This window comes from Lissotriton vulgaris, chromosome 1_1 (genome assembly GCF_964263255.1).
Source record: "Lissotriton vulgaris chromosome 1_1, aLisVul1.2, whole genome shotgun sequence".
NCBI lineage: Eukaryota > Metazoa > Chordata > Amphibia > Caudata > Salamandridae > Lissotriton > Lissotriton vulgaris.
This window is the reverse complement of record NC_141685.1, coordinates 275,502,645-275,515,418: the sequence shown is the minus strand read 5'-3', so window position 1 is coordinate 275,515,418 and position 12,774 is coordinate 275,502,645. Positions and strand designations below refer to the sequence as shown.

The 12,774-nt window shown below is 47.3% G+C and overlaps 1 protein-coding gene across 1 annotated transcript in view; it reads left to right on the top strand.

The window, feature by feature from the left end:
* The window catches only part of BTBD19 (BTB domain containing 19), a 1,094,395-nt gene that overhangs the window by 758,536 nt on the left and 323,085 nt on the right, over window positions 1–12,774 (top strand). The gene's annotated exons all lie outside the window — the stretch shown is intronic.

The window sequence follows — 12,774 nt, the reverse complement described above, 5'->3', positions numbered from 1 at the left end:
GGGCAACTCGAGCTCACACACTATTGAACGCGCACTCTTAAGTGCATCAGCAGTGCACTGTGAATCGGAGCGTTTCACAGGCCTGTCACAGATAAGAAATGCTATCAAAACGAAATCCTACAAAACAATTTACTACTGGCCGGCAGCAATTCATACCCGGACAACGTCGGGACGGGCTGCTAGTACTAATATAATAAAGAGAGAGCCCAAACCTTTGAGGCGGGTAATCTCAGGAACCACAGCACCAATCACAACACCCAAAACAGCGTTGGAAAGGGCAGTTGCACCAGAAGGACATAGGCTATGCAGAAGCCCACCATATACATTTAAAAAGTAAAAGAACCATGTGAGAAAAGTAGTCCCTTGTGGGCGTGTCTGCGTTGTGCTGTGGGCTTGTGCTGGGGGGGGCGTGACAAATGCTGGGGGTGTGTGGTACGTTCTGCCCTTCGGGCTGGACTGTTCCCATGAGGCACAGGGTCAAGGCTGATTTGCATATGGCCATGTCTGAACTGGGGTGGTGTGGAGTGCAAAAAAACGATGTATTTAGGCCCAGATCTCTGTACTGTGGTGAATGTATGACATTGTTCTGCATTCTGTCCATCAACTGTTGTTTTTGCATTTGTCACCCCGAGTGGGATGGGTATGCTCAGACGTGAGTCCCATGCTCTCCAAACCACTGGAGTCAAGCTATCCTGGCTGAAGACGACTGATTGCCAGAAATCGGTCCCAGGATACTTGAGTCCGGTCCAGGAAAGACATGGCTTGGCAGTTTGGCTTGGAATGTTCCCATGAGGCACAGGGTGAAGGCTGATTTGCATATGGCAATGTCTGAACTGAACTGGAGTGGTGTGGAGTGCAAAAAAAATGATGGATTTAGGCCCAGATCTCTGTATTGGGGTGAATGTATGACATTGTTCTGCATTCTGTCCATCAACTGTTGTTTTTACATACAGCCCTTCATGCCATGTCTCGTATCGTGTGCTGGGGGTGTGGGCGTGTGCGGGGCGCGCGTTGTGTCAAAAATGTCACTGTCTTTTATTCCCAGGTTCTGTACATTCCAGCTCCAGGTGTCCACCCTGCTCCCTTTAAATACCCCTGCACCCCATAATCAAAACCCACCCTTACTCCTTAAAATACCCCAACACCCTTAAACACTAACCCATCTTAACCCTATAAATATACCCTGTACCCCAAAACCCAAACCTATACCTAAATCCTAAAAATACCCTTGTACCCCAAAAACCAAACCTACCTCTGAACCCTAAAATACCCCTGTACACCAAAACCCAAACATAGCCTTGAACCCTTAAAATACCCCTGTACCCCAAAACCCAAACCTACCCCTGAACCCTAAAAATACCCCTGCACCCCAAAACCCAAACCTAGCCCTGAACCATAAAAATAACCCTGTACCCCAAAACCCAAACCTACCCCTGAACCCTAAAATACCCCTGTGCCTCAACACCCAAACCTAGCCCTGAACCCTAAAAATACCCCTGTACCCCAAAGCCCAAACCTAGCACTGAACCCTTAAAATACCCCTGTACACCAAAACCCAAAACTACCCCTGAACCCTAAAAATACCCCTATTCCCCAAAAGCCAAACCTAGCCCTGAACCCTAAAAATATGCCTGTACCCCAAAACCCATACCTATCCCTAAACGCTAAAACTACCCCTGTACCCCATAACCCAAACCTACCCCTGAACCCTAAAATACCCCTGTGCCCCAAAACCCAAACCTAGCCCTGAACCCGAAAAATACCCCTGTACCCCAAAGCCCAAACCTAGCACTGAACCCTTAAAATACCCCTGTACACCAAAACCCAAAACTACCCCTGAACCCTAAAAATACCACCTTCCCCAAAAGCCAAACCTAGCCCTGAACCCTAAAAATATGCCTGTACCCCAAAACCCATACCTATCCCTAAACGCTAAAACTACCCCTGTACCCCATAACCCAAAACTATATCTGAACTCTTAAAATACCCAAACACCCCTAAACATATACCTCAGTACCCCAAAACATATACCCCTATACCCATACTTACCTTATCCAAACATTAAAAAAAACATGCTTTTACCATTCATGCATTTACAATGAATTTCGTTATAAATGTATGCGTGGTAAAAGCATATAAAATGTAATGCCATTCGTTATAATGGCATTGCGGAGCCATGGTACTTTCTTAATGAAAGTATGCGGAGTGATGGTCTGCGGTAAGAAAGTTGCGGAATAATGGGTGTTTACCCTCCCCCGGTAAGTACATTGGTGGCACGGCGGCCCACATCTCCAGCAACATACTCATATTTTTTCACCACCGATTTGAAAAATGCACAGGTCTCTCTCATTTAAGGCCAGCACCGACATACACTTTTAGACACACCTCCTGCCACAAGTTCTAGAATTGCGAACTTTAGAGCTGGGGAGCTACGTTCGAATCTCGGCATCAGGTCAACATCCTGTGATTCCAGGCAAATTGCTTTGTCTCCCCGTGCCTACCACAAATTAATGTGTTCTTCTGTAATGTAAATTGTGCTCATGCCATGTTGTCGAGTTCGCGCTATATAATATTGCAAGGAAAAATAAAGTAGGGAAACTCGAGTTCACACACTACTGAATGCGCACTCTTAAGTGCATCAGCAGTGCACTGTGAAACAGAGCGTTTCACAGGCCTGTCACAGATAAGAAATGCTATCAAAACGGAATCCTACAAAACAATATACTACTGGCCGGCAGCAATTCATACCCGGACAACGTCGGGATGGGCTGCTAGTAGAAGATAAAGAAGGAAGAGGAATAGAAGTATGCGTGGTGACACAGAAGATAGAGAAGGGGAGGAATAGAAGTATGTGCGTCGACATAGAAGATAGAGAAGAAGGAGGAATAGACGTATGCGTGGAGGCATAAAAGAGAGAGAAGAAGGAGAAATAGAAGTATGGGGGTGACAGAAGATAGAGAAGGTAGAGGAATAGAAGTATGCGTGGTGACACAGAAGATAGAGAAGGAGGAGGAATAGAAGTATGCGCAGTGACATAGAAGATAGAGAAGGAAGAGGAATAGAAGTATGCGTGGTGACACAGAAGATAGAGAAGGACGAGGAATAGAACTATGCGCAGTGACATAGAAGATAGAGAAGGAGGAGGAATAGAAGTATGCGCAGTGACATAGAAGATAGAGAAGAAGGAGGAATAGAAGTATGCGTGGAGGCATAGAAGATAGAGAAGAAGGAGAAATAGAAGTATGTGGGTGACAGAAGATAGAGGAGGAAGAGGAATAGAAGTATGCATGGTGACATAAAGATGGATATATAGGGAGGAAGAATAGAAGTATGCGCAGTGATCTAGAAGATGGTTAGATAGTAGGAATAGAAGTATGCACAATGACATACAAGATAGAGAAAGAGGAGGAATAGTAGAATGCGGGTGAGATTGAACATAGAGGAGGAGGAATAGAAATATACGGGTGACATAGAAGAGAGATGTATAGGAAGTAAGAATAGAAGTATGGGCAGTAACCTAGAAAATAGATAGGGAGTATGAATAGAAGTATGCGTGATGACGCAGAAGGTAGAGAGGGAGGAGGAATAGAAATATGCACAGTGATCTAGAAGATAGATAGATAGTAGGAATAGAAGTATGCACTGTGACATAGAAGATATAGAAGGAGGAGGAATAGAAGTGTGCATGGTGACATAGAAGATGGATATATAGGAAGGAAGAATAGAAGTATGCGCAGTGACCTAGAAGATGGTTAGATAGTAGGAATAGGAGAATGCACAGTGACCTAGAAGCCAGATAGATAGTAGGAATAGAAGTATGGACGGTGACATGGAAGGTAGAGAAGGAGGAGGAATAGAAGTATGCGGGGTGACATTGAAGCTAGATATATAGGGAGGAAGAATAGAAGTATGCGCAGTGACCTAGAAGATAGATAGATAGTAGGAATAGAAGAATGCACAGTGACCTAGAAGCCAGATAGATAGTAGGAATAGAAGTATGGACAATGACATACAATATAGAGAAAGAGGAGGAATAGAAGTATGCGGGGTGACATTGAAGCTAGATATATAGGGAGGAAGAATAGAAGTATGCGCAGTGACCTAGAAGATAGATAGATAGTAGGAATAGAAGTATGGACGGTGACATGGAAGGTAGGTAGAGAAGGAGGAGGAATAGAAGTATGCGTGGTGAAATAGAAGATAGAGAAGGAGGAAGAATAGAAGTATGCGGGGTGACAGAAGATAGATATGGAGTAGGAATAGAAGTATGCAAGCAGGCATAGCAGAGAGAGAAGGAGGAGGAATAGAAGTATGCGGGTGACATAGAAGATAGATGAATAGGAAGTAAGAATAGAAGTATGGGCAGTAACCTAGAAAATAGATAGGGAGTATGAATAGAAGTATGCGTGATGATGCAGAAGGTAGAGAAGGAGGAGGAGTAGAAGTATGCACAGTGACATAGAAGATATAGAAGGAGTAGGAATAGAAGTATGCATGGTGACATAGAAGATAGAGAATGCGTGGAGGCATAGAAGATAGAGAAGGAGGAGGAATAAACGTATGCGTGGAGGCATAGAAGATAGAGAAGGAGGAGGAATAAACGTATGCGTGGAGGCATAGCAGAGAGAGAAGGAGGAGGAATAGAAGTATGCGTGGAGGCATAGAAGATAGAGAAGGAGGAGGAATAAACGTATGCGTGGAGGCATAGAAGATAGAGAAGGAGGAGGAATAGAAGTATGTGTGGTGACATAGAAGATATAGAAGGAGGAGGAATGGAAGTATGCGGGGTGACACAGAAGATATAGAAGGAGGAGGAATGGAAGTATGCGGGGTGACACAGAAGATAGAGAAGGAGGAGGAATAGAAGTATGCGCAGTGACCTAGAAGATGAATAAGCAGTAGGAGTAGAAGTATGCGCAGTGACATATAAGATAGAGAAGGAAGAGGAATAGTAGAAGTATGCGTGGAGGCATAGAAGATAGAGAAGGAGGAGGAATAGAAGTATGCGGGGTGACACAGAAGATAGAGAAGGAGGAGGAATGGAAGTATGTGTGGTGACACAGAAGATAGAGAAGGAGGAGGAATAAACGTATGCGTGGAGGCATAGAAGATAGAGAAGGAGGAGGAATAGAAGTATGTGGGTGACACAGAAGATAGAGAAGGAGGAGGAATGGAAGTATGTGTGGTGACACAGAAGATAGAGAAGGAGGAGGAATAAACGTATGCGTGGAGGCATAGAAGATAGAGAAGGAGGAGGAATAGAAGTATGTGTGGTGACATAGAAGATATAGAAGGAGGAGGAATGGAAGTATGCGGGGTGACACAGAAGATAGAGAAGGAGGAGGAATAGAAGTATGCGCAGTGACCTAGAAGATGAATAAGGAGTAGGAGTAGAAGTATGGTCAGTGACATAGAAGATAGAGAAGGAGGAGGAATAGAAATATGCGCAGTGACATAGAAGATAGAGAAGAAGGAGGAATAGAAATATGCGCAGTGACATAGAAGATAGAGAAGGAGGAGGAATAGAAGTATGCGCAGTGACCTAGAAGATGAATAAGGAGTAGGAGTAGAAGTATGGTCAGTGACATAGAAGATAGAGAAGGAGGAGGAATAGAAATATGCGCAGTGACATAGAAGATAGAGAAGGAGGAGGAATAGAAATATGCGCAGTGACATAGAAGATACAGAAGGAGGAGGAATAGAAGTATGCGCAGTGACCTAGAAGCTGGATAAGGAGTAGGAGTAGGAGTAGGAGTAGGAGTATACATAGTGACTGTTGGAATTGGCCCTTCTGGCAGGTTCACCCCTGAACGTTTTGCCTTTTAAATGTTACATCATTATAGTGATTTCTGGTCTTTGCGCACTTTAGCACTGTGGCGCAGGGTAAAGTGCGTGTGCTCTCTGAGTGTGTGTGTGAGAGTGGCCTGCCCTCCCATAGCAATGCATGGGAAATATGTGTGTCCATGGTAATTCCTGATGCGTGGGGAGTGCAAGGTTGAGTTTGGTATGTGCGAACTCGTGAGATTGAAGGCTGCGCAGTGATGTGTGTGGCGTTCATGTGTCTAGTGTGGAAGTGCCACTTCTAGAAGTTGGCCTGCCTGTGCAGTAAATGTGAATTAACTGTCTGGCTTGTCTTGGCTGGAGCTGGCTGGTGTGCCTGGCTCGAGAAGTCAGGATGGGTCTGCCCCGGTGGTGAATGGGGAGACCTGCATGTTGATAGCAAGGAGGGGCTGTACCTGGGACCTGAATAGGCTGGGCTTTCCCTCCACAATGCTGGCTCCGCCCCCTGTGGTGCGACTGATGACCCTAGCCTGTCCTGGGAATAGGGAGAGGGGCTGAGCAAAACAAAGTGCTCCAAAACCAGCTGCGTCTGGTTTTCCCCCACCCTGCACCCTAGAGACAAAGGGATTTAGTGTATAAAAAGAGGCTGTGACCTCATGAAAAATGTTTTTGTGTCCTGACTTGAATCTACCAGGGTGCGTGCTGCTGCTGGGGCCCAGGGGAAGGCTTGCCTCCCTAGGCCCTGCCCAGCCCGAGGGTGCCCTTGATGCCTGATGGACCTTGTGCTGGGACCCCTCTGCCTTGCCTGGGGGACTGGAGAACTTCCCTGTGCTGAGGAGCTGGTTGCTCTATGTCTTTATGCCCAGGACTTTCCCTTGTTTTTCCCCAGTTGCTCTGTGGAACTGGAGTTCTTTCTCCCCTAGTGCCTGGGAAGCGCTTTATCCTCATTTGTCTTTTTATTGGGGGCACCTAGCTCATGAAGATGCATTTACTTGCAGCACGGGTGCCTACCCCGCTTATTTTGTGATTTTCAGACAGGAGCCTACCCTGCATATTGCCCGCATTTTAATTATTTTTATTTACGGGAGCCACCCCATTTATATGTCCCATAGCGGGTGCCCACCCCGCTTATACGTTTATTTGATACCTCGAGGGTGCCTACCCCTCTCTATGCCCCCAAAAAGTAACCACCGCGGCTCTCGCGCCGCAAAACCGGAAGCCATTACTTTGGAAATGTGTTTCTTGGGTCAGGGGACAGCCGGAAGGGCTGTGCCGCCGGGGAGTAACCATGGTGATTCAACTTCTGTCCTGAATGACAGGCAGACTTGCTGCACAACACATTAGTTATGTGTCACCCTCAAAGAAGTCCTGGTGCGCCAGGCATCTGACCGAAGGGTAAGTCCCTCGGTTGGGGAGCCAGTAGCCGGTGTATCCGGATCTGGATGTCAGGGCAACTGTAACCATTGTCTTGGCCGGTTTTGCCTTGTAGGGGAACCCCTGTGAACACAGGTGGGGCTCATCTTAAGTGAAGAGACCCTGTGTTTCCCAGAAGGGGTGGTGCAAGCCTCGCAGGGATCTTTAGGGGCCTTGGCTGAGTGTTGTGGTGTTACCCTGAGAGCAGGTGGGGCCTACGTTAAGTTGAGGGACCCTGTTCTATAATGGGAGGGTGCAGAACTCTGGAAGGGGGTCAGAGGGAGTCTGACCTCTGTACATCCGGTGAATTTGGATCCCAGGTGGTAGACCAGTTGAGGGAATGAGGTCCCGAACTGGTGGGAGAGTTGGGAACTAAAACCTTCTTTTGTAAAGGGGAGATTGTGTCGGGAGTTCCCGTGTTTCCATACCTGGGAGTGCTTTTTGATGGCAGGGGTACCTGGGGCCCACAGATACGTGCAAAAAGCCTAGCGGTCACAAGAACATCTAGGGCCATCTTAAGTTTTGCTAAAAGGCTGGGACATAGACCCATGAAGGCCATCATCCAGGTTTATAACAGCAAATCCCTTCCCGTGGCTTTGTATGGTGCCTCCCTATGGGGTTATGCACGACTAGAAGAAATCCAGGTAGCCGAAAATAGTTTTTTACGTTCAGTCCTGTCCCTCCCCCAATCCTCCCCGGTTTTCTCCATTCATACAGAACTTGGTTTGGATTACATCCAGGACAAACTGAGACTGGCCCCTTTAATATACTGGCTTAAGACCTGGTTAAACCCTGAACTAATGTTAAATCACACGATCATGAGGGATGTGATGAGTTTAGAGTATAGTCACAAGATACCTTGGATGGCGTATTTGCACAAATCTTTAATGAACTAGGACGTCCAGATTTATTCACCTCCCCCTCGTGTATCACAAAGCAGGATGTGAGTCTTATAAAAAAACAGTTTATGTCTAGGGCATACATGTTGCGTGAAGAAGTCGAATTATCAAAACCATCTGTTCGAATGCATTATTTGTCACTCCAGTCACCTGCAATTGAACCCTATTTATGTTTCGTCACTAATCCGTTCCATAGATTTTTGCTATCAAAATTCAGATTTAACACTATTCATTTTTATTTGGGCCATTTTAATACCTGGATGAAACCTGAGTTAGCTCCCCCCTGCACTTGTGACAATTTTTCTGTTCAGGACAGTTTACATTTTGTTATGTTTTGCGATTTCTTCTCCGACCAAAGGAAAAAATACCTGCTACCAGTCTTAAGAGAAGCGGGCTTCTCCCAGGTGAGACCAGCCATGTTATATTTAAAATCACTGGGTAATATCTGTATCACTTTCGCCATGGCCAATTTCCTTGTGGCAGCAACCAGAGCGAGAAGGGGCATGAATTTGGAAATCTGATGTACATAATGTGTTTTTTAAATATTTTAACGTACTGATTTTCGTCTCATTAACTTGCTCATAAATGAAATTGTTTAATTCCTTTTTAAATTGTAAATAATACTGTTTTTATGTACTTTGTATGATTTTAACAAATCGAATAAAGTTAATTTGACTTGACTTGACTTGGTGGGAGAGTTGTGTTCTGGAGGGTGCTTCTTCTGGGAGAGTGCGCAACCCCAGAAGTAGAGGTAGGGTGGGGCATTCTTGCCCGTGTCCTCTGGTCAGCCTGAGGGTGCGGACCCTAGGTTGAAGGATCAGTGGTAGTTTGGAACTACACTGAGAAGGGTAGTGGAGAATGGCTATTGTATGCCAGGGGTTACCACCCCACACTCGGTGGATGGGCAAGGACCAGTGGTATCTGGGTGGCCTAGGGACTGGTCCTGGCCGTGGACAACTAAGGAGTACCAATGGGGTATCCTAGTTGGGCCTGAATTTTTTTAAAAGTGTGCTTGTTTATGGATCAACATGGCGTAGAACCGGCGGGTGTCCCTGCAGTGCGGGCCTGCGTTTGTGTTCTATTGTCCTAAGCCAGGAAGCCCATCACAGTGGTGATTGGTCTGCCCTGCATTTTGGCTGGAATGGGGTTGTGTTGGACTTGGCAGGTTCACCACTGACCTTTTTGCCTTTTAGCCTTTTAAATGTTACATCATTATAGTGATTTCTGGTCTTTGCGCACTTTAGCACTGTGGCGCAGGGTAAAGTGCGTGCGCTCTCTGAGTGCATCTTGTGAGAGTAGCCTGCCCTCCCATAGGAATGCATGGGGAATATGTATGTCCATGGTAATTCCTGATGTGTGGAGAGTGCAAGGTTGAGTTTGGTATGTGCGAACTCGTGAGATTGAATGCTGCATGATGATTTGTGCGGCGTTCATGTGTCTAGTGTGGAAGTGCCACTTCTAGAAGTTGGCCTGCCTGTGCAGTAAATGTGAATTGATTGTCTGGCTTGTGATTGGCTGGAGCTGGCTGGTGTGCCTGGCTCCAAAAGTCAGGATGGGTCTGCCCTGGTGGTGAATGGGGAGATCTACATGTTGATAGCAAGGAGGGGCTGCACCTGGGACCTGAATAGGGCTGGGCTTTCCCTCCACAATGCTCGCTCCGCCCCCTGTGGTGCGACTGATGACCCTAGCCTGTCCTGTGAATAGGGAGAGGGGCTGAGCATAACAAAGTGTTCCAAAACCAGCTGCGTCTGGTTTTCCCCCACCCTGCACCCTAGAGACAAGGGGATTTAGTGTATAAAAAGAGGCTGTGACCTCATGAAAAATGTTCTTGTGTCCTGACTTGAATCTACCAGGGTGCGTGCTGCTGCTGGGGCCCAGGGGAAGGCTTGCCTCGCTGGGCCATGCCCAGCCCCTGGGTGCCCTGGATGCCTGATGGACCTTGTGCTGGGACCCCTCTGCCTTGCGGGACTGGAGGACTTTCCTGTGCTGAGGAGCTGGTTGCTCTATGTCTTTATGCCCAGGACTTTCCCTTGTTTTTCCCCAGTTGCTCTGTGGAACTGGAGTTCTTTCTCCCCTAGCGCCTGGGAAGCGCTTCATCCTCCTTTGTCTTTTTATTGGGGGCACCTAGCTCCTGAGGGCTGCATTTACTTGCAGCACGGGTGCCTACCCCGCTTATTTTGTGATTTCCAGGCAGGAGCCTTCCCTGCATATTGCCCGCATTTTAATTATTTTTATTTACGGGTGCCACCCCGTTTATATGCCCCATAGCGGGTGCCCACCCCGCTTCTATGTTTATTTGATACCTCGAGGGTGCCTACCCCTCTCTATGCCCCCGAAAAGTAACCGCCTCGTCTCGCTCCGCAAAACCGGAAGCCAGGCCCGCGCCTGCCTGACTGTGGCCGGGGCCTGGAGTTCGTCCCTTCCGCTTCCCCCTGCCTGGGGGAAGGCATTTTTCGCTTTGCCTGTCTACCGTGCAGAGAGGGAGACCTGTGATGCTGACCGTCGCCCAAGGAAGAGGAGCGCTGCTGTGAGCAAGGCTCCCCGGTGAAGGAGAGCCCCGCAGCCCAAGAGTCGCCACGGAACAGAGGAGCCCACCGAGGACGCCGCCTCACAGGCGACGGTGAGTGCGGGCGTCTCGGTGAGTCCCCAGTCCGAGGGTAGAGCGGCCCCGATTGGCAGCAGGCCGCTCCCCCAGTTGCTCTCCCGCATTTGGCCGCATTGTTTCCGAGTCCCCTGAGGGGGGACTCCAACGACGGGGGCAGTTTGTATCTTGAGCCCACAGGGCTCCACCGACGGGGGCATTGATTTAGAGCCCAAGAGGCTCCTACCTACACCCACATATTTGGGGGCATTTCTGAGGGTTGACCGGCCCCGGTTGGCAGCGGGCCGCTCCCCCAGTGGGCACACAGTTATTTCGAGCCCACGAGGCTCCAGGGGGCATCTTGTTTCTCGAGCCAGAGGGCTCTAACGTGGTGCGATTTATTCACGGGGCTACTGAGAGCCCAGGCCACATTCCTTTCGCCAGCTGCCCAGCACTTAGTGGGCATCTGCTCCGTTTAGGCCTGTTCCTTTGCGCAATTCTTCTTTGGCTGCCTGCGCAGCCTGCCCTGACATTTTGGACACAGGGCGTTTCAGCCCCTTAGAGGCCAAGTTGGCCTGGGGACCTTTTCAGCTGCAAAGCTTCTTGCCTATACCTCTGAATGTGTTTTCATGCATCATGTGTGAAGCTTCTTGCCTATACCTCTGAATGTGTTTTCATGCATCATGTGTAAAGCTTCTTGCCTATACCTCTGAATGTGTTTTCATGCATCATGTGTGAAGCTTCTTGCCTATACCTCTGAATGTGTTTTCATGCATCATGTGTACAGCTTCTTGCCTATACCTCTGAATGTGTTTTCATGCATCATGTGTGAAGCTTCTTGCCTATACCTCTGAATGTGTTTTCATGCATCATGTGTACAGCTTCTTGCCTATACCTCTGAATGTGTTTTCATGCATCATGTGTAAAGCTTCTTGCCTATACCTCTGAATGTGTTTTCATGCATCATGTGTACAGCTTCTTGCCTATACCTCTGAATGTGTTTTCATGCATCATGTGTAAAGCTTCTTGCCTATACCTCTGAATGTGTTTTCATGCTTCATGTGTAAAGCTTCTTGCCTATACCTCTGAATGTGTTTTCATGCTTAGGAGGTTGTTTTTCCTAGTATAGGTTCTACTGGTGAGTTCATGGTTCCCTGCGTGATATTTGCCTAAGGTGTTTAGGATTGCGTAGGTGGTACTTACCTTTTACCAGTGGTTACTGGTTGTGTGCTACATTTGCTATTTGGTTCTACAGTTATTATATGTTCTATGTGCTAAGCATTATTTCTACAAAGTGCTAATTCTACCAAGTGCTAGTTCTAAAAGTGCTTATTCCTGACAGTGGCCCACGTGGCCCTGTCCCATGTACCTAATCCCCTGTAAATTCTGCCCGTGCCTATGGCACATTGTAAATTGTGTGTTTATTATCTAATGTGTTTGGTATAATACAAAGGCTATTTTTATATATAACCTTGTGTGGAGTTTCCTTTGTGGTGGCCCTTGGGTGTTGTTGCTGGATGCGCGCGCAAATGCTTTACATACCGCCTCTGAGATAAGCCGGACTGCTCGTGCCAAGCTACCAAGAGGGTGAGCAGGGGTTATCTTGGCGGGTGGCTTCCTTCCCCTGACGTGTAATGGTGGTTTCTGCCTGGCTTTGGCGCAAGCCTTAGCCAACCGGAAATCGCCATTTCTAACAGTGACATAGAAGATAGAGAAGGTAGAGGAATAGAAGTATGCGTGGTGACATAGAAGATAGAGAAGGAAGAGGAATAGAAGTTTGCGTGGTGGCATAGAAGATAGATAAGGTAGAGGAATAGAAGTATGCGTTGGGACACAAAAGATAGAGAAGGAGGAGGAATAGAAGTATGCGGGGTGACATAGAAGATAGAGAAGGAAGAGGAATAGAAGTATGCGTGATGACACAGAAGATAGAGAAGGAGGAGGAATAGAAGTATGCGGGGTGACATAAAAGATAGAGAAGGTAGAGGAATAGAAGTATGCACAGTGACATAGAAGATAGAGAAGAAGGATGAATAGAAGTATGCGTTGAGGCATAGAAAATAGAGAAGGAGGAGGAATAGAAGTATGCACAGTGACATA